This window comes from Rutilus rutilus (assembly GCF_951802725.1).
Source record: "Rutilus rutilus genome assembly, chromosome: 9".
In the NCBI taxonomy this organism is placed as follows: Eukaryota; Metazoa; Chordata; class Actinopteri; order Cypriniformes; family Leuciscidae; genus Rutilus; species Rutilus rutilus.
The window spans coordinates 6,245,057-6,268,456 of record NC_140223.1 but is presented as its reverse complement, the minus strand read 5'-3'; the positions used below and the strand labels follow the sequence as shown (position 1 = coordinate 6,268,456).

The following is a 23,400-nucleotide window of genomic DNA, read 5'->3' as shown; positions in this document are numbered from 1 at the left end:
TCTCTCCTCTCTCTCTCTCTCTCTCTCTCTCTCTGGCCTCCTGTTCTTGTCTCTCCTCATGCTCTCGTCGCTCTCTTTCTTTTCTTTCCTCCCTTTCATTAGCCACTCTCCACTCTATAAGAACACAGGTGTGTTCATCAGCCCCCTGCAAAATCAACACAGAATTTAACATTAGTGATGAACCATGGTCAATCTATATTATTAAATCAATATTAATGTTACATGGACAAGTTGAGGTACACTTGTTAACAGTAGCTTGCTTTGTGGCCAACACATATTACATATCAACACTGGTAAAGGAGAAATAAAATTGTTGTAAAATTAAAAAATAAAAGTTTTGCAATTATCTCATTTAACTGCGAAACAACGAACGTCGTTGTTTAAAGAAAACAGCGTTAGCCAGCTGACAGGCATTAGTTTGTTCTGTTCGGTAATAATAATGATAAACATTTTCATTTTGCAGCCAATTCACAAAATTGTAGGCTACCCTCGATTTACATTATTTAAACTTTTAACAAGTCAATCGTTTACTTATATGATGTTAAACAAATATAATTTAACCACAAATAAACAAAAAGTGTTTTGTAAAGTACACTTGAAAACAGCTGTCTCTTTTCCGCCATTTTCAAATATAACGACGACTCCTCTCCCGTGGCATCATGGGATAGTAAAGTGTCCATCGTATGCACACTTCAGAATCTCGCTGGAAGTAGTAGGTCATCCGGGTTCACCTACTGTTTTTCGAATTCTATGATTTCGGACATACTACTCTGCTCGTGTACTGTTTATCGCATACTATATAGTATAGGGAAGTATTCGATTTCGGACGCAGCTATAGATAAACTTAGAAAATCTCCATAGTCCATTGATTATCAGTGTGACGGAAGGTGGGGTCCGAGTTAAAGTGACCCGCCAGGTCACAGATCAGCACTTTTATGGTCATTTCACCACCCCAGAATGCCAGTTGTTCACCAGCCGTCTCTTCCTAAGATATCTTGTAACAAAGACATTGAGAGACACAGCTTCCTCAAGGTTGAAGCTCTTGCTAGAGCACAACATATTTCCAAAACATTGTGATAAGATGTACTCCCTCAAAGTCGGAGGCTTCAACAATATTCTTTCTTTCTTTCTTCTATAGTGATGAAGACGAAGAGTAAATGCTTTAATTCTTCCATTGACTGCATCTTAACTGCCACTTTGACGCTTCAAAAAGTTCATAAAGAAATCGTAAAACTAATCCATATGAATTGAGTGGTTTAGTCCAATTTTTTCTGAAGATACAACAGGGTACACGATTGTTAGCTGAAACTGTGGTCTTTGGTGATTCATATAATGCAGGTTGTGTTTGTTGTGGCTTTAGTTGCGTGTTTCCTGATGTTCAGAGTTGACCTGTTTGTTGTGTTGTTGACGGTTTGTATGAGTGATGAAATGTCTAAATGTGTCTCAATGCCCAGTAGAAAATTATAATGTAAAAAAAAAAAAAAATCCTTTTAGCACCATTGAAAAACTATCTCTGTTCACCTTAACAGTGTTAATGCATTAGTGATCTTTCTACTAAACCCACTTTTATAATAGTTTGAAAGAAGGCTATAGGTTTGAATAATGTGATTTTAAATAATTGAATGAGAGTCAACTGCAAGTCATTAACATATAACTTTACGTGATCTTTTTCAATCTCTTTCTGTAAGAACATAGGCTACACGTGTTTGCAGGAGATTTAATATTTAAAACATTTGCTAAAAAAATATCTTGAGACATTGAAGTTGTAACGGTCAAAACAATATTTACACACTATGCAGGGCGCCTTTAAGAGACTAGATCGCTATTACGTAGCCTACTGCGTGATAATGACTTGGAGACATGTAAACATCAGTACCGATCCGTAGGCTACAATACAGTGGAAAAGCGCGATAAGGAGGTTTCTAGTTTGCCTTGCGAATCCAAAAGAACAAATTGAGGATGCGCAGAAGAGAGACACGAGCGCTGAAAGTTTGAAGACTGATTATTTGTTTAATCAAAGCGAGGCTGTGTCGATCGACCGTGTAAGAGTTTGAATGAAGGACAGTTGTGGAGTATTTTCGATGAATGCTGGATATTTTGTAAGTTTTTGCCACACGTGAGAGATGACATGAACCAACTCGAGAGATGAGGTATTGAATTGTTTTTCTGAGACCCAGGGTTTCTCCTCTGTATAGCGAATTTCTCTGACACCGCACATGTCACTATTTAAAGAAATCCTGTAGGGGAGAGCGGGGCACAAACGCTTTTTGACTTTCTCAGTTTGTGTAAATCTGCTTATGGTTCATAGTATTTGTTTTTCACACATGTCTAGTACAATCATGTGGTTTTGTTTTATTAATACAGTATATACTTTTTTCTTGATATACCCCGAAAGAATGGAAGTGAAATGTGACAACATGCCCCATGGTACAATGTAACATGTGAGGGGCACATTTTAACATGACCATATGACAGCTTAAAATGTTATCTGATCTAATAAAAATATATACAAGACAAACTAAAATACTTTAAAAAAAAAAAAAAAAAAAAAATTTATTAACTTATTCATATAAAATAGTGGCATTTTTTTATAATTAAATTTAAACTCATTTTTGAGTTTTGACTATGAACACAGGAAAACACAGCTATACAACATAGTTCAAAACAAATAAATAATTAGTAATTTCTGAACATTGACTCTCAGTCTTTATTTACCTTTTTCTCGTGTTTTCTCAATAGAATTAATAAAAGTATAGAATATAATAGCATATTTCTAATAGGGGCACATTGTATGCATGCCCCACCTGCACAACTGGGATTTAAACCCGGCTAGTGTCTTCTGCTAGTTAGCGAAGCATTAAAGAATAATCTCAACTGTTAAATAACATCTTGGAGATTAAAATAATATCAGATTTGTCTAATTTTAAATAAACACAAGAAATAGAGATGAAAAATGTACTTAAGTAAGAAATGTACTTTTGCTATGGTTTAATAAATGTCTATGGATATCTTCCAAAAAAAAAAAAAAAAAAAGGCAACTACATGTTAGCATGTGTGGAAGTATTTAAAACAAGTGTGTTACAACTAGCCCCGCGTTGCGTTGTGTCCCGCGCTCCCCTAAAGAACACATTTCGCTAAAATTGCATTTTTTTCAGAATAGAGAGTTTATTACATAGAAATAAAGGCGAGTTGGTCTGCAGAACAACTGACGGACCAGCTCTCGCACACTCTTTTTATGCAGTTATCGCTCCACCAAGGTGGGAGTCAATACATCTTATACATTTTCTAACTCTGAACCACTTTTATTTATTAATTCTTCCATTTTTTTGTTGTGAATTCAGTCTGTTTTTAGAGAATGGAATGAGAGGCCCCGATCTATTTACATTAGAGGCCCCCGCTCGTCCTACAAATATTCTTAAATGGCAGAGCGAGAGGCACATGCAAAACACATTTCATTCTCTTACAAGCCTCTAAAAGAGATGATTATAATAGTAGAAAACCTTGTTCCCACAAATTGGATGTTATACTTACCCGCAGGGGCGCAACTACCCAGTGTCAGAGGGGTATGCTATGCAGCAACAAAATATGACCAATAACAAGGGGCGATTCAAGGATTTTCATTTTAGGGGGGCTCAGGCCCCAATGAGGGTATGATTTAAAAAAAGGTAACACTTTAGTTTAGGGTCTAATGTTCACTATTAACTAGTGTCATTAACATACATATTGCAGGGTTTTATAATCACTGAGGTCCCGAATGTGAGGTAGGCTAGTTTGGGGGGTTCTGGTGTTCCCCCGAGAAATTTTTTATTTCTCTGATCAACATATGTGCATTTTAATTGAAAGCCCAAAAAATTGGATAACAATAGCTTTAAAACCATGTCACGCAGCTGATTATTTTTCTCTCCTCATCAGCATCACACTCTTTTTCTCTTTGATTTTCTCTTGCCCTGTCTCTTCCCCTCCTAAAGCTGAGCTTTTCACGGTTTCCTGTCAATGAAGAAAGTAAACATAGGGTCAACTGATAGGTTGATTTATGAATCATTTTCTCAGAAGCATTCATTTACTGAAAGCTACTAGGAACTAAGTTAAATTCATTCACAATATGTACACATTCATTACTGATCGTATGCCTAATACAGGGTTGTAGACAGGGCTTTAAAATCAAAGAGGTCCTAAATTTGAGGTTGTTAGGGAGTTCAATTTTTATTATTTTTTTCTCTGATATGTGCATTTCAAGATGTTTGAAGGGCAAACAAAGTATAAGAAATAGCTTTAAAACCATGTCAGCGGGCAGGAGATTATTTGTCAATACCTGCTCTCCTCATTCCTCTCAGTCTCCTCATCTCGCCCTGTCTCTTACCCTCCTAAAGCTGAGCTTTTTTTAATTTGCTGAAGGCTACAAATTGTATTATATTGATTCTCAATATGTACACATTCATTATTAATCTTGTGCCTAACATGATGAAAACGGCTTTGTTAATTTTTCTTGTCCCCTCACAATGACAGTAAACTAATTACATTACATGAGTCACATTACATAGGCCTATTTTCAGTTCAAAATGGTGAAATTAGACAAAAGTTTATTAGTTTGCCTCATTATTTGTGTCATTCGTTTAACATTTATGACCTAAAAAAAACTGTCAAATATGAAATGTTTAGTTTAGCTACTTACATCTTATCTCGCACTTGACCATAAACTAGAGCATCGAGTCGCTCTGCAGCTTCTGTGAACATAAAGCCCGCCTACTTTGATTTGATTGGTCATCTTAAATATTCTGACATTGACGAGCAGTGACAGACCAATGAGGCTCAGATGAACACACACGCACACACCCTGAGGGTGCCTACTCTAGCCTGTTAGTCATCTAAAATGTTATATAACATTGAGGAAATTCAGAAATGATTTAGAAACACACAACAGCAGCTACATATAGTACATACCCAAAAAATATATTTTCTTAACCATCGCTTTGGCCCCTTATATGCGCCGCATATAGCGCATACCCACTTTTTGCGCCACTGCTTACCTGCATAATGTGCTTTTAATAACACTGTTTAATATCAAGCACATCCTGCAGTTTAGCAACAGTAGACTGCATTTTACAACACACTTGTTTGGCTGAGTGGATAGTTAAAGTTTTGGGCTTTTGGGGAGGAACAAAAGGAGACTGCTGTGAAGGAAAGGAAGGTGTTCTTGATGTAATGGTAATGTCTTACCTCGATTATCCAATGCTATCTCACGACCAATTCCTACGAATTCTTATGATTGATTAAAAGGTGGCTAATTTGTACGAATTCGCATGACCTCACTCGTACGAATCCGTACGATTTGTCTAAACCCACGTGATGGGTAGGTTTAGGGGCGGGGTCAGGGGTGGGTTATTCGTAAAATATGTAGGATTTAGCAAAAAATCGTACGAATTCGTACGAATAAGCCACATCGTAAAATTTATACGAATTGACGTGTGATCGGGTTGGATTATCTTGTTTGCAAAATCATTTGGAGGCCAAACTCGAAATCAGTTAAGATTAATCGGACAGCCCTATAGGGTTTCTACATGTTTAAGTAGGCTAGTTTTTATTAATGTTTGAAATGATATATTTCACATTTGCAGTAAGGTTCATATGCGAACACTTGGCGTAATAATAAAATGTATGAGTAAAAAATGTTCATGCATATGTGTAGCATGTTTATCAGGCATTTTGGGAGACAAGTGAATAGGAAAAGAAATGATATAGGCCTATTACTTCCATTATTACATTACTTTTTCCATTACATGATTATAGATGCACCAAGAATGCATTAATATGCAAATTAGATACAGTGTATAGATGCATTGTATAGAAAAGGATTACCCATTTATGGCCATATTTACACACATATTGCATAAGTAAAATGGTGTATCAAATCGTTCTGTTAAATCTTTCACAACATAGATGAGAATCACCTTTATACAAAGTTAGAAAAAATCCTGAAACCTAAAAAAATGTTGGTGAATGAAAAAAAGACGTCTTTGCATGTCTTTTCATTTTCTTAATAACTGAGTCCTGGTCTTCAGCAGACATAGCATAACATATGAATACATTTCTTATGCTCCAAACAATGTAATGACATAAATATTTTATACATGTATATATTATCCCGAGAACCAGAAAAAAAATTTATTAAAGAGCTTGGTTACACCAAGATGAACTTGCTACTTTCAGATGTTTTATATACGGTAATAATAATATACAACCTTACTTTGTACAGCAAATTTGTTCACATGATTTCTGCATAATTGAAGTAGTTCAGTATATATTTAGTCCCTTGTTTTTGATTTTTCCAGATCTGGTCCTGTGGGCGTCAGTATCACAGTGATCACAGTTCACACCTGCAGTGAAGCCCCTCCCACAACAATTCACCAATAAATACTGGGAATATTTCCATCATCCTACAAGAGAAGGACAAACTCCAGGAGTAGCAGCTGAAATCTGTGTGACTGTTAAAGGCATGAGTGATCAAGAAACATCCAGAATTGAAGATACTGAGGAACAAACAGGTTGGTGTTCATTCGTGATTTTTCATTGTTGACTGTTGAAAAACATTAAGGTAGTTCACTAGATCTAGTGGCTGTGAAAAAATGAGTACTATAATTATAATAGGGCTGCCCCTGACTAAAGAGTTGATTCAAACCAATAGTCAGCTAATCGCTTGTTATGATATTAATTTAATGACCTATATGGGTCCCACTCCCCACAAGCTTATACTTGTCTGTGGGGCAAGTATACGCTGAGTTTCGGTTCATTTTTGTGATGCGCTATGACCAAAAATGATGGAAAATTCGAAGTTCTTTCCGATGTTATCAAGAAAAAAATGCAAATTTAATCGACTTATCAATGGTCTGTAAGGGGTTTTACAATCAAAGACCCAGAACCAGATATGATGAATGAAGACCCGGAGTCAGAATTATAATAAATTAAAGAAAAGATTTGCTGATTTGAAGATATGTCATAATCTGCAGTTTCATCAGCAGAGGTTCAGCTTCAGTACTCACACAGAGTTCGTAGGCCGTCCAACTTACAGTTACAAAGATCACAGCAGTTATAGCCTTCACCAAGGTCTAAGCTACGTCCTTGCTTCAGGTTGCAGTTTCTGATTGGCTAAGAAATAGATAAACATAGTCATTTTCCACACATTACTATGACAGACAGACTGAGGCATATCTCAATAGATTATGCAGCTGACACTCGGACCCTGAAGTCAGGCACGTCGTAACACGTCGTATCCGATTGCTGGGCGCCAGCATGTCCAGAACAACAACTCAGTCAATCTCCAATAATGCCAGTGGTTCCTTAACCTTTGACCAAGAAGACTAACACACACACCGACACACAGCTTTTCAAAGGTTGGATTTGGCCAGGCTCTAACTATAAACAGGAGTCTCGTCTCAAAACATCAAGATAATGCGTTCTTTCTCTCAAGGAGAGCTACACTTTAGTCTAACTGGAAAGTAAGGCTTTAACAAAGAAATGGTCCCTTAAACTATAGACTTCAATGACCCCTTTATGTTTTATCACATGTTGGAGCAAACTCAAAACATGTCCCTATTTCATTTCTGGAAGCCGGGCTAAATAAGCAAGCACTGTCATTCAGATATCAAATACAGACATTAGAGAATTCATGAAAATAACATTTCACACTGGTTACTTCTATAACAAAGTAAAATCTCCAGAGAAGTCATTCAACTCATTTGATATTTAGAAGGAAAAATATTGATTAATACCTTGATTATAATCACTCATTACATATACATTGAAGCAGCAGTGGATTCTAGACTTGTAGTCAAGACCGCCTAAACCGAGACCAAGACACTACCAAGACCAGAGGGTATCGAGACCAAGACAAGACCAAGACCAAGACCAAGACACTACCAAGACCAGAGGATATCGAGACCAAGACAAGACCAAGACAGACCAAGTCAAGACCGAGACCAAGTCGAGACCGGAGAAAAAAAAAAAAAAACAGACTAGTGTTGAAGCTAAGCAATAACTATGAATTCAAGAACATAAGCATACTAGGGTTCAGCCGCAGTTTACATTCAATACATATTAGATGGTATTACTTCAACTACACAGGCAGAACAATACAGAGACAGACCATGTCATGTGTGTGACTGTGAGCTCACTGTAAATGTTTTTGCAGACTGGGTGAGATCAACTGTGTAGCAATTGCATGACGGCTGTTACTGCACTATTAGAGGATTGAGACTCCCTTAACTTTTGTGTAGGCTACTGTTGAGGACTGACATGACTGGTACTGACTGGTTCATCTGACAAAACATCAAACACCTCCAACACCATCTTGCTCCTCCAACAACTGTCTAAAGAATAAGAAATATGTAACCAATTGAAATTATACTTAATGTGTAGATGAAATTGTAACATCAAATTAAAGATACACAATTATAAACTTGGATTAGGCCTAATGTTTAGTCACCACAACGGAGATATGCAGATGATATTTAAAAGACCATTTATTTAGTCTAACACCACCATCCTAAATACAATACTGTAATCAAACAACACACACACACAGAGAGATATCAAAGACACAAATTCATCTAAGCAAATGCCTGCCTATCTCTGCCGATTTCGGAGTCTCCAAATGAATCCATTCTGCAACTTTTAAATACATAATAAAATGTTTAAAAATGAAATTATAGGCTTAAAGGGATAGTTCACTTTGAAATAAAATTTTGGTATGTTTTAGCTTACCTCAAGGGCATCCAAGATGTAGGTGTCTTTTTTTCCGCAGTAGTTTCAATTTTGATATTTTTAGGTCAAACCGTTCTTGTCTGTCAGTCATATAATGCAGGTCGATGGTCACTGTCTCAAAACACAAGCACAGAGTCCAAATTAAAACCATTCCCCATCGTCCAAATTAAACAATTCCCCATCATAAGTACACATTGATGGCCTAAGACACGAAACGAGCGGTTTGTGTGAGAAAACGAACAGTATTTATATCGTTGTTATCTCTTGAACACAGCACACGTCCAAATGATCTGACGGCGCGGGCGGGCATAGATATATAAATAGATGTCGCATTGGCTACTGCAGTTCATTGGAACGAAACCGTAGCCAAGCGACAACTAGTGTATACATCTATACCCGCCCGCGCCTTCGCTACTGCAGTTCATTGGAACGAAACCGTAGCCAAGGCGACATCTATGTATATATCTATACCCGCCCGCGCCGTCAGATCATTTGGACGTGTGCTGTGTTCAAGAGATAACAACGATATAAATACTGTTCGTTTTCTCACACAAACCGCTCGTTTCGTGTCTTAGGCCACCAATGTGTACTTACGATGGGGAATTGTTTAATTTGACCGGTCTCGAGACATACATCACTAGTGGATTCCAATCCACCCCCTTCAGGTCAATAAAGCAAGGTCATCATAGAGTGTGTTGTTATGAGGTGCGTGCGGCTCAAGCTCAAAACATGCAGCAAACACACAAGGAAAAATGAAGGGAGTGCGCCGTAGTCACGTATTCTAAATATACTCGTGTCTTCAAGCCATTCAATGGATTGCAAGGAGAAAATCTAACGCAACTTTGAGGGGACCAAGCGATACATGATTATGTATTTCTGCTCAGCTAGCAACACTGTTTATCAACCATCAACAATATACGCTAATACACTAATATATAATGTAATACGCTAATAATAGACAGGACTGTTAGACAGATCGTAAACTAATGAACATGGAGAATGCCAGCACTGTTTGCTCAGGCTCTGGCGTTCTCAGTGCCATCAAAATAAATGTCCGCCGCTGTCAAAATAAAAGTCACATCAACACGCTCGGCTTACGTCACTTCAGAGTTGCTACTGGCGGTGCGAATGCAACCAGAAAACGTTCCTAGGGGAACCATTAGTTCTCTGGGAACCATCCTGGTGACTCGTTCCTAGACCTACCCGGTGAGAAAGCCCCTATTGTCTCCGGATCAATACTGGTCACGGCAGTAATGAAAGGGAGAGCGTGCAGTTTATTACAGTTCATCTGAGTTGTTTTACGGAGTTGTTAATGCACACTTCTTGTACTGTTTTAAGCTCTTACAGTGATTTTCTGGAGTGAAAACGGACGCTTCATCTTTTCAAGTCAAGTCAAGTCTTTTATCTTTTATGTGATCGTCCTCTTCTTGAAAGGGGAGCCGAGAGCACCAGCTCATTTGCATTTAAAGGGACACACACAAAAACAGTGCATATGCGGTGCAGGAGCAGCACACATTATTGTGATTTTACACATTGCAGAGCGCAACTGATCCGCTCCGCTGTATACCACACACTCAACATTTAGTCACTATTTTTATTCATAAATCCAAAAGTTATCAGCAACTTTTATTAAAAAAAAGTTTTCTCAGCATTGCCTTTCTCTTTGTACACTCTTTCATAGACGTATTCACATTTAAACAATCAATTTAAACAACGTATTATTCAATAAATTACTTCTAGATGGATTTATATGCTTAGTTGCTCAAGCAAGTGGCAAAATATTTGCTGTTTGAGCTGAGCTGATAAATTATCCGTGTGGCCCCAATTAACACAGTTTCAGTCCACTTTTTGCGCATAAACATTATATCAAACATTTATCATTTATACAGCCCTAATTAATAGATTAATTGATTGTTAATTTAAACAACAATCAATTTGTCGTTTGATATCCCATACACAAACACTTGGATATGCACCAATGATACTGCACATTTATCCAGGTTAATGTTCGATCGAGCGGCCATATAAAGTGTAAAACATTAGGTTATGAAGACTCAAAATTTTACTCATTTTCATAATAATTTCATAATGTACTTTGTTGAAGTCAGAGTATGTTGTACATGTGTGCTGAGCAGAGATCTGGGATGAGCTATATTTTGCTTAGAGGTATGTGTGCAATGTAACGCGTTCACTGAGCAAAGATGTTCCACTAATGATGATACTTCAGTTGGCATGTCCTTTACAAGGAAAGGAATGTTTCAACTGATGCAAATGTACCACAAATGTATACACTGAGAAATAGTTTCTTAATGTGGTGTAAGACTGGAAAAACTGGAAGAGAGGGCAACTCTCTAAGAGAACAAAGGAAATTAACATTTGAAACTCACTCTTGTGAACCATTCGAGACGCAAGTCTCACCTCAGAATCATCCTAATCTACATCTCTTTCCCTCTTCCCACAGTCCTTCTCTCTCATGCTGAGATCACCAAAATTCACCCAAGAATCTATATGGTTTAATGTGAATAATTATCATAGCCTACTGTATTACACATGTTTGGTATCATTTGAAATGTCTCAGTGCGACTGGTACAACGGTCTCATTCCCAAAGAAGTAAAACAAAAGGTAATAACGTTTTTAAGAGTTTAGAGATAACTTGCACTCAGAGGAGGGTGCACCGTCTTCCAGGCAAATGGGTTCCTGCTCTCAAAAGGTGTAAACTCTGAATGCAAATTCCCATTGTTAGCAAATGTTTCCATGTAAAAGAGACTCGGGGCGATTTGTAGCTGAGTGTATGCAAAACACTTCGCATCATGTATTTTAAAATGTCAGGGTCGCATCTTCTTTCTTTATTGCAGAGCATTTGATGTTTTGTATTTATTATCTTTGAACTGATTATGAAATTGGCATGATACATTTACCTGACATAATAAATTGCTACATTTGATTTTATTCCGACTGACTCTGAAATTGTTTTCCTAAGTAGATTAAACGGATTCGTATGTTACCACAAGTTTTGCGTCCGATTAGTGACGACTAATATTTGGCACTAATTCCAGTGTACGTGTTTTGGAAAGACAAGAAGTGAATTTCCGTTTAGGGCAGCAAAAGTGCTGCTTGACCAACCTAAATCTGGCTGTCTTACCTCTGTTTTAATTTAATGTTACTTTAGATAAGTGTACGTGAAAAACCATGGCATGGCCAATCCAAAGCAATTATATCTGTAGTAGTGGCCATACCTCTACTGAAGTAAACGTTATTTTTTATTTCAAGTGTATGGAATCACGGGGGCTATACCAAAGTATCTTTGATTGTGTAAGCGTGAATGCGACCGATTTCATAATTGACCAATAACCAATTGGCAATCTAACTTAAATTCGAGGTCGTGATAAAATGGAGTCAGATATAAAATGGTGTCAGATAAAAGCTTAAATGGAATTAAATGACTTTGCCACGTGGAAAGATAGTAACACGCAGAGACCTTCACCCGCTCTGGCGGAAAACCCCCATTTGGACCGATAAAGGGCTTACAAATGTGGAAAGTGGATTGTACCATGTGTAAGCATGAGGTATACGTTTCATTTTTAAACATAAGCAACATGTTTTTCTACCTTACAAGGAAGTTGTAAGTCTCAGAGTGGTGTATATAAGCTCAATCTTTACTGTACCAGAGAAACATAAAGGCATGACGGAGTGAGAGGAAGGGGAAATAGAGGCATGATGGGGTGAGAGGAAGGGGAAATAGAGGTATGAGTGGGTGAGGGAGGAGAAACCCAAAGAAACCATTACAGTTGGCATGATGGGGTGTGGGAATGGAGAAATGGGGAACAGAGAAATCTGGATTGAAGACCTCCTCACCTGTATAGCCTTATTCTGCTATGTCTGATACATGTATATTAAATAATAACTAGAAATCTCTTGGCAAAAGTAACTGGTGTAGCTTCCGTAATTCAACCATAACTACTTACATGTTTCAAATCATAAGCCCTAGTTAGGTTGATGAATGATCAACGTTTGGATTTCTTGCCCGACATACGTGATTACCACAGACCAGCCGTGTTACGATCTGTCCGTCATGGACTGCGTGATCTCCCCACTTCCAGTGGAGTTTTTGCTTTTGCTTTTTGAGACTAACTGACTAATTCAAATTTGGTCGACTAATACTCTTCTCCTTAATTAACGTTTGGTCAACTATTAGGATGCAGCTCTAAATTGTAATAAAAGAGAAAATGCAACTCAATGATCATTAAACTTATGACAAAACAAGGGAATGACAAAACTAACCTTTGGCACATCAAAGATCTGGTATTTGATACTCACAGAAAGATACCTGATCTCTTGGTTTCTGATATTAAATCAGGGTTCAGTTGAATTTTCACATTTATCCTCCTTGAACTGATTCTTACTACTTAATATGTTTATTTCAGACCAGATGGAAGTGAAAGAGCAAAGACAAGAACTGAATGTAGTTGAGAAGGAACATGGCGACTTCAAAAATCAAAAGAGTTTTTCATTGATGAAAAAATGTAAACGGCAAAAGAAAACACGTGATGAAGTGAGAGATCCTGTGTGTTGTGACTGTGGGAAGAGCTTTAGTTCAGCTGACAATCTGAAACAGCACCAAAGAATTCATACTGGAGAAAAACCTTTCAAGTGCTCATATTGTGACAAGAGTTTCGCTCATTCAGGATCCCTGAAATCACACAAGCAAGTTCATACTGGAGAGAAGCCGTACCAGTGCACTCAGTGTGGAGAGAGTTTCAGAAGTAGTACCAATCTCAAGCATCATCATCTGCGCGTTCACTCTGGAGAAAAGCCATATAACTGTGATCAGTGTGGTAAAGATTTTATTTCATCATCTTATCTAAAAAAACACCTGAAAAACCATGCAAACGAGAGGCCTTATGCATGTTCATTTTGTGGGGCGTTTTTTACGCGACAGGATCATTGTAAACGGCACCAGAAAACACACACCGGTGAGAAAGATCATGTGTGTTGTGACTGTGGGAAGAGCTTTAGTTCAGCTGAATGTCTGAGACAGCACCAAAGAATTCATACTGGAGAAAAACCTTACAAGTGCTCATCTTGTGACAAGAGTTTCACTCAGTCTGGAAACCTGAAAGTACATCAGCGAGTTCATACTGGAGAGAAGCTGTACTGTACTGAATGTGAGAAGAGTTTTAGACATTCAAGAAGCATTCTCAGGCACATGAGGAACTATCATAAGTGGTCGCAATGAGCAACATTTCGTTTTTGTGTCAAATACATTAAAGTAAATGGTGTGAGATTAACTAAATATGGAGTTGCTCCCAAAAGAACAATATCATCTAGTTTAAATTTGTGAATTCGGTGAAATGCTTAGAAAACTAGAAGACTTGTCTGTAGTCTGATTAAGGAACTAAAAGAGGGGTAATTGAAGCTTCAGAAAATGATTCTTACAGTTTCTCAATAACAACCTGTGGTGTATTACTTCGAGAGATCAAACATACACCTGTGTTGTGTTTATTTTTTATTTTTTTATTTTTTTTATTATTCATTTATGTAGTTGTCACTGATTTATCATTTAACAATTATTATTATTATTATTATATAATATATTATTATTCATGTAATTATGTAATTTATTATTTTACTTCGTTCCTTGCTCTTGCAATGCTTGCTATTGTTTAATCCTGATTGTGTGTTTGCAAGCGATGTTTGTCTCCATATAAAGAGATAAGACCGTGTTTCCTAATCCTGTTCCTGACTAATACATGTAATGTTACTAGCGCATACATACACACTTTTCACGTACATCTATGAAACGCTTGCACATGCATACAAACTTTTAAATAATTATTTGCATCTTTCCTAAATCTGCTTGAATAAGAAAACAGGTTTTAAAAGCTTCAGAAAATTATTTTTACAGTGTAGATAATTATTTGTATTTGTCATAATGGCAAAATCTTGACATAAGTAAATGCATGAATATTTACTAATGTTTACTCTATTGTGTTCTGATTGAATTGAGTCAATGGCTTAAGTTAGAAAATAATAGAAGCTGTAAAATTTTAAACAATAAACAAACTTATAAAATTGATTGTTTTCTTGATTTACAGATGGTTTAAAGTGCCATTCGAACTGCTGCAGTGAGTTGCAAGTGTGTACAGATTGTGTAATTTGATTTGTGTCATGCAAGATCAATGACAAAATATTTATTATCCGAATGACCAGATTCTCGTTTAATTATATTTTTTACCTTCAACACAAAAAAAATTCATTTCTGTAAAAAAAATAAAAAATAAAATGGCTGACATTTATGAATCATTCAATTAGTTTAAATGCATGATGATCACTGGCTGTTTGGCTTAGTTTATATATCGTTAGATGCCAAATAAGAGCTGTGAAAAATAAGCAATAATCTAGGATATATGACATAAATACACTAAGATCATAATCTTGTAAAGCAGTTTTTATCCACATTTTGACTGTATTAATACCTGATCTGACTTTTTCTCACTATTTTCTATTAAATCAAGATTCACTTGAATCTTCAGATTTATAAATGCAATAAGATTTAAAATAAATATATTTGACTAAAATGGAAATGAATATGGGTCAGTTTGACCCCCTTTATGCATTCATGGTAGTTATACAAAAAAAAAAGTCTTATACTTAAGACCAAGAAATATGAAAATGACACTGATGAGGATCAGAAACAAGAAAAATTCATGGGATATATCAAATAAATAAATGTTTTAATTGATTAAATATTTCAAAATCAAAGCATTCTGGGTCAATTTCACCCCTTTTATGCATTCATAGGGTTAATGTGAAAATGTACAGAAGCTCTCAGGCATCACCAATATGATATGACAGAAAACTGGGAACTATTAGCTTTTCAGCAGTAAAACGCCCTGTTAACTTAATTAAATAAGCCTTTTAGGATAATCAGTAGATTATTCAGGCTAAATAAAGTAAATGCAAGTGTATGTTGTTAGAAATACAGATTTGAAATGTTTTGTTTTATTGCTTTATATTGTATTTGTAAAATTACTCACTCTCACTCCAATAAAACATCAATAATATCTAGCACACTAATCAATAAGTTATTTGTCAGTACCTGCTCTTCCTCTCTCTTCTTCATCACCTTTTCTCTTTCTTTTTCACTGTCTCCTTGTTTTGCCTTGTATCTCTTCCCTTCCCAATGCCGAGCTTTGATTAATACTGTTTTTTTCTTTTGTTCTTTGTCAGTGAAGAAAGTTAACAGTAAACTGTACATGTTTTATGAATCATTTTGTGCATAGCTTACTGAAGGCTTCAACATAGTATGTGCACATTCAGTATTAACCTTATTCCTAAAATTATGAAAACGGCTTCTTTAATGTTTCTTCTCTAGTCACATTGACAGTTACAAATTGCATTAGGCTACATGAATCAAGCAAATTATATTTTCAATTCAAAATGGCAAAATTAGACAAGTTTATTAGTTTGCATCCCTGATTATTTTGCTCGGTCGTTTAACATTTCTATCGTAAAACAGCTGTAAAATATTAATGTTTGAAACGTCACTCTGGAATTCTTGCTCAGCAGCTTCTGTGAACAATAAGCCACGCCTACTTTGATTTGATTGGTCATCTTAACCATGTTGACAGTGACGAGCGCTGTTAGACTGAGGAGCTCAGATGAGAAGGACGGGTATCCTGGCGTTGTACAATATCATTGCAGTACTAAATTAGAGTTTAATATCAGGGAATTACTTCACGGCCTTCATATACTGTATAGGTCTCTTGTGACATATCAGCTTTCTCTTTTAAAAGACGTCAAGGCAAAAACCGCAAGGCTCGCGTTAGCTCCAGTAATATTATAGCACTGTCTTTCTCCGGTCCTGAACGCGGCGACTGACGCACTGCGCATGCGCTTAAGGTTTGTTTGGGTTCGGAATACACGTAATACAAATGTCAACTAATATGCGAATTGTATGGCAATTAAAGTTTGTTGTTCTTCTAAACAGAGCTTTCAGTATTGGATTCATAAACATGTAAACATCCAGTTGGTGGCAGTAATACACTAAAGAGGTTTCTAGTGTACCGTGTAAATCCAAAAGAACAAGTAGAGACGCGAGTGCTGAACGTTTGAAGACCATTTCAAGTATTTAATATTATTAATCGACGAGGCTGTAACTACCCTGTAAGAGTTTGAATGAAGGACAGTTGTGGAGTATTTTCGCTGGATATTTTCAATCTGTACACACGCGAGAGATGATCCCTTTTTACAGAGTGTGACATGATCCAGCTTGAGATATGAGGTATTTAACCACTAATTAACATATTATGTGCTCAGGTTTAGTGTTAATATGTAATAAACATGAAACATTCTATGTTTCTAATGTAAGAATTGATGTCATTAACATAATAATATTAACAATGTGTCGTAATGTATGGCTGATGAACTTCATCGGTGTATGAAATGGTTTTAAATTGGTTTTATGTGCCCTGTTTAATTCTTATTTAAAAACCTGGGTTACACAAAGAACTTGCTTCTTTCAGATGTGTTTATATAGCCTAGTAACAATATACAACCCTACTCTGTACAGCAGATATGTTCACATCATTTCAGAGTAATACAATTAATTGAGTACATATTTTGTGACTTTGTTTTTTTATTTGTTTTTTTGAGCCCAGATCTGGTCCTGTGGGTGTCAGTATCACACAGTGATCACAGTTCACACCTGCAGTGAAGCCCCTCACACAACAATTCACCAATAAATACTGGGAATATTCCCATCATCCTACAAGAGAAGGACAAACTCCAGGAGTAGCAGCTGAAATCTGTGTGACTGTTAAAGATGGAGTTTATTAAAGAGGAGATTGAAGACATGAGGGATCCAGAACCATCCAGAATAAAACATGAAGATACTGAGGAACAAATAGGTTGGTGTCCATTCTTGATTCTTCATTGTTGACTGCTGAGAAACATTAAGGTAACTAATTCTAACTACTTAATATGTTTATTTTAGACCAGATGGAAGTGAAGGAACAAAGACAAGAACTGAATGAAGTTAAAGAGGAACGTGACTTCAAAGCTCAAAAGAGTTTTTCATGGTTGAACAGTTTTACACCGCAACAGAAAACACATAATGAAGTGAGAGATCATGTGTGTTGTGACTGTGGGAAGAGCTTTACTACATCTGGCCAACTGAGACAGCACCAAAGAATTCATACTGGAGAAAAACCTTACAAGTGCTCATATTGTGACAAGAGTTTCACTCAGTCTGGATCCCTAAAATTACACGAGCGAGTTCATACTGGAGAGAAGCCGTATCACTGCCCTCAGTGTGGGAAGAGTTTCAAATGTAAAACCAATCTCAAGTATCATCATCTGCGCGTTCACTCAGAAGAAAAGCCGTTTAGCTGTGATCAGTGTGGTAAAGATTTTAAAATGTCATCAAATCTAAAAAAACACCAGATAATTCACACAAACGAGAGGCCTTATGCATGTTCATTTTGTGGAGAGACTTTTTCACGGCTGGAACATTGTAAACGGCACCAGAAAACACACACCGGTGAGAAAAATCATGTGTGTTGTGACTGTGGGAAGAGCTTTATTACATCTGACCATCTGAAAAGTCACCAAAGAACTCATACTGGAGAAAAACCTTACAAGTGCTCATATTGTGGCAAGAGTTTCACTCAGTCTGCACACCTGAAAGAACATCAGCCAGTTCATACTGGAGAGAAACTGTACTGTACTCAGTGTGAGAAGAGTTTTAGACATTCAAAAAGCCTTCTCAGACACATGAAAAAATATCATAAGTCGTCACAGTGAGGAACATCTCATTTTCATGTCAAATACATTCTAAGAAATGGTGTGAGATTAACAAACTATGGTGACGCTCCCAAAAGCACAATATCATCTAGTTTAATTTGGTGAAATGCATAGAAAACTAGAAATAATTAATTATTTTATAGTCTGAATAAGGAAGTAAAAGAAGCTTCAAAAAAAGGCAAAAGGCTTGTTCACTCCAAGGACGATAAAGATAAAGTTCAGAAAATCATATTAAAGAACAGCAGACTCCACACCACAGCTATAACGATAACGATACAGAGAAATTATATTGTTGGGATCACTTTCAGAACAGCTGTAGAACGATAAAACACTGACAGCCAATCAGAATCCATTCTAATTTAAAGGCCTCACATATTTAAAATGGCAGACGACACTGCGGAGAAGTTAATCGCCGAAGTCCTGAAAAATCCACCACTGTTTGACAAGTCAAGCCCCTTTTGAAGAAAAATCATTCATACCCTCTGAATAAACGGTGAGAAGTATTACCTCAGGTATCCAGCGCTCGTTTCGACAACATTGTCTTGCTTCCTGTGAAGTTGTGGTGAAAAAGACTAGCCGTTGTTTTTTTTTCCACTATATTGACTAGGTCAGCTAAGGGCTGGAATACACTACACGACTTTTAAAATCTGAACAGATTTTTAAACAGCAGGCATCATACACTTGCCGACTTTGTAAATGATTAGAAAGAAAAGCTGGGCATCATATACAATACAGCAGTGAGGATCATACACTGAAGGACAGAGGATCATACACTGCACTACACAACACTAAACAGAAACACGTGACGCATTCTTCAGTGATTTTGCCGTATTTATATTTTTTGGGGTATTTTTCGGCCTGGAAGTGAAGTGAGTTAACCCCACTGTGTGAATACTGAAACTGCTGCAAACAGTTACTAAACAAAATGTTTTCTAACACATTTATTTCATGGATGGCATGCGCGAGCTCGCGGCTCCATCTAGTGTATCCTAGTATCTCAATATGATCACGCGTCAAACGCTAAGCTCATGATCCGTGATCTAGATGATACATTTTTCCTACTTTTTTTGTCTTTAACCAATCTCTTAAGTCGTCTCCAGTTTTTTATTGATCTTTGTGTCTTCGCACCCTTGATTTCCATTGTCTGGTCAGCGTATTATGACTGTATTATGTACAGTATTTATTAGCGATGCAGAGAACATGTGTTCTAAAATCGGCTCAAAATATCAAACATGTTTTGATATCCTCCGACTGGATGGAATTTATAGCCTAAGGCTAAAAGATCGGAGTCTGTGCCCATCATACACTACGTGATTTTCTGTGAATTCTGTCAACTCCAGAACGCACAAAATCTGCAGACTGGTGAAAACATTCGGCAACTACTGCCAACTCACCCAGATCACAGATCGGGGCAAAAGTCCTGTAGTGTATTCCAGCCTTTACGTAACTACGATTATTCAATAAGCTCTGTTTTTTTTAATTATTATCATCACTTCATCTCCTGCTTCTGCTCTTCCCTGACTTTCTCAGTCGAACTCTCAGGCCGACAGAAAACTGTTTTGGATACCAGACAACACAAGCTGTTGAGAGGGTTTACTGGCTTTGGACACCAGACAAAACAACTATCATCTGACAGGATTTAACGGCCGGAGTCGGATCTGATATTTCTGACATGGAGATCCATCCGATCTAACATTGTGCCGTAGTCAGCAGGATGTCTGCAATAACAGTGTAAAAAAATATTTGTATATCTCCAACTTGGTAATTGCTGTCATTATTTATTTATTTGCCAATGTTTACTATATTGTTTCTGATTGTAAAGAGTCGTGGCTGTAGTTAGAAAATAATAGAAGCTGTAAAATGTTAAGTTGATTGTTTTCTTGATTTACAGATGGATTAAAATGCCATTAAATCTGATCCAGTAAGTTCCAAGTGTGTACAAGGATTTAAAAGACAATTTTTTTGGACAACATTCACTGGTGTGTAATTTGATTTGTATCATGAAACCAGATTATATTGTTTAATTATGTTTACCTTTTACGCAACCTGCATTTATATATACAGTGCCCTCCACAATTAATGGCACCCCTGGTAAATATGATCAAAACTGGCTGTAAAAAATAAATCTGCATCGTTTATCCTTTTGATCTTTCATTCAAAAAATGTGCAAAATTCTAACCTTTCATTGAAGTAAAATATTTGAAAGTGGGGGGAAATCACATTATGAAATAAATGTTTTTCTCCAAAACACGTTGGCCACAATTATTGGCACCCCTAGAATTTTTTACGAGTAAAATATCTCTGAAGTATATTCCCATTAATATTGACCTTTTTTAGTACACCAGGGTGACTAGGAACATGAAACTGTCCAGCTATGACTTCGTGTTTCACAGGAGTTTAAATATGAGGAAACACAAAGGCCAAATCCCCTTAATCATCCATCACAATGAGTAAAACCACAGAATATAGTTCTGATGTATAGCAAAAGATTGTTGAGCTTCACAAAATAGAAAATGGCTGTAAGACAATAGCTAAAGAATTGAAAATCCCCATTTTGACCATCAGGGCAATAATTAAGAAGTTCCAATCAACTAAAGACGTTACAAATCTGCCAGGAAGAGGACGTGTGTCTATACTGTCTTAATGCACGGCGAGGATGAAAGTTTGAGTGGCCAAAGACTCTTCAAGGATCACAGATGGAGAATTGCAGAGATTAGTTGAGTCTTGGGGTCAGAAAGCCAAAAAAAAAAAAAAAAAAAAAAAAAACCTACATCCCCACATGTTGTTTGGGAGGGTTTCAAGAAAAATCCTCCTCGCTCCTCCAGAAACAAACTCCAGCAAATTTAATTGTCAGACATGACTGGAACTTCAAACGGCACAGGGTTCTGTGGTCAGATGAGACTAAAAAAAGAGCTTTTTGGCAGCAAACACACTAGATGGGTTTGGTGAACACAAGGATAAAAAGTACCCCATGTGTACAATTTAATATACTGTTGGATCTTTAATTTTGTGGGCATATTTTTCTGCTGGAGGTCCTGGACTTCTTGTTCAGATACATGGCATCGTGGATTCTATCAAATATCAACAGATAAAAAAATCAAAACCTGACGCCTTCTGCTAGAAATCTTATAATGGGCCGTGGTTGGATCTTCCATCAGGACAACGGTCCAAAACAAACATCAAAATCAACACAAAAATGTGTTAGGGAGCACAAAATGAAGCTTCTGCCATGACCGTCTCAGTCCCCTGACCTGATGAGTGGAGTGAACTGAAGAGAAGAAGCACAAACATGGATCTGGGAATCTGAAGGATCTGGAGAGATTCTGTATGGAGGAATGGTCTCTGATCTCTTGTCAGGTGTTCTCCAAACTCATCAGGCATTATAGAAGAAGACTCAGAGCTGTTATCTTGTCAAAAGGAGATTGCAAAAAGTATTTAATAAAAGGGTGCCAATAATTGTGGCCAACGTGTTTTGGAGAAAAACATTTATTTCATAATCTGATTTCCCCCCCACATTCAATTCTTTTACTTAAATGAAAGGTTAGAATTTTGCAAAAACGATGCAGATTTATTTTTTACAGCCAGTTTTGATCATATTTACCAGGGGTGCCATTAATTGTGGAGGGCACTGTATATATATATATATATAAATCATGGCTAAATACATGATGATCACTGGCAGTTTGGCTTAGTTTACATTGTATTGTTAGATAATAGATCATAAGAGCTTTGAAAAATAAGCAAATATTCTAGGGATATATGACGTAAATGCACTTAGATCATAATCTTGTACAGCAGATGTTATTCACATTTTGACTGTATTGAATGCTAGAACTAACTTTTTGCACATCAAAGATCTGATATTTGATAGAAAGATACCTGATCTCTTGTTTTCTGTTATTAAATCAGGTTTGAATATCCACATTTATCCTCCTTAAACTGATTTAACTCTTTAATATGTTTATTTCAGACCAGATGGCGATGAAAGAGCAAAGACAAGTTAAAGGTGATGATGCTGTAGTTTGTTTCAGCCTGTTGACACCAATGAAATGATCTTAATGTGGCAATTTACAATTTAGTTGAAAACATCCTCCATTAACATAACTGAATGGTAAAGTTTAGGGTTAATATAAACAGAGATTTCAGAATTTGAAATAGAATGGGATGTATTACTAAATTAGTGCATGTAAACATCCAGTAGGTGTCAGTAACCCACTAAAGATCTTTTACCATATAAATCCAAAAGAAGAAGTAGAGGATGTGCAGAAGAAAGACACATGAAATGGTCTTATAAATGGGGAATTAAATTCTGTGGGGAAAAACCAAATATATTTTCCTTACAAATAAAAAGATAAGTAGAAATATAAATCTAAAGTTATATAATAAGAAGTTTAAGTGATAAGATTTCTTGGAATGTGGTTTGACACAAAAATGACACAGGGTACTCGCATAAATAAGATGGAGGAGAAATATAAGAAGATTTTAAAAATTGTTATGAGTTTGTGAATTTAATCTGGTATTCTGGCACTGAAAACCATTTATTCAACAATGATAAGAGCAAAACTAGAGGATGTATGGCTTATAGATCAGCATAATTATTGGGATAATGAACAAAATGATAGGCATCTAAATTTAATACAACCATTAGGAAGAAGAAGGAATTCAGGAAAGAAGAAGATTGTTTTTATCTAGACTCAGACTGGGACATACAGGACTTAATTCAACAATAATAGGGAAATATCTTACAGGATTGTGTGGTTGGTGTGGAGTCAGAGAAACCGTGGAACATGTATTAATGCAGTGTAACAGATATATACAGAAAAGAAATAAACTGACCG

At 36.5% G+C, this 23,400-nt stretch overlaps 1 protein-coding gene and 2 long non-coding RNA genes across 3 annotated transcripts in view; 2 read left to right on the top strand and 1 right to left on the bottom strand.

Annotated features, from left to right (window-relative positions):
* Nucleotides 1-23,400, bottom strand: part of LOC311296649 (uncharacterized protein) — a 483,049-nt gene that overhangs the window by 34,970 nt on the left and 424,679 nt on the right. The window lies entirely within an intron of this gene.
* LOC311297746 lies at nt 1,837-14,623 on the top strand. The gene is made up of 3 exons (XR_014628872.1): nt 1,837-2,150; nt 6,330-6,542; nt 13,183-14,623. It is a non-coding gene; the product is annotated as an uncharacterized lncRNA (long non-coding RNA).
* Nucleotides 16,436-17,581, top strand: LOC311297747. Its single transcript, XR_014628873.1, has 3 exons — nt 16,436-16,660; nt 16,749-17,042; nt 17,419-17,581. It is a non-coding gene; the product is annotated as an uncharacterized lncRNA (long non-coding RNA).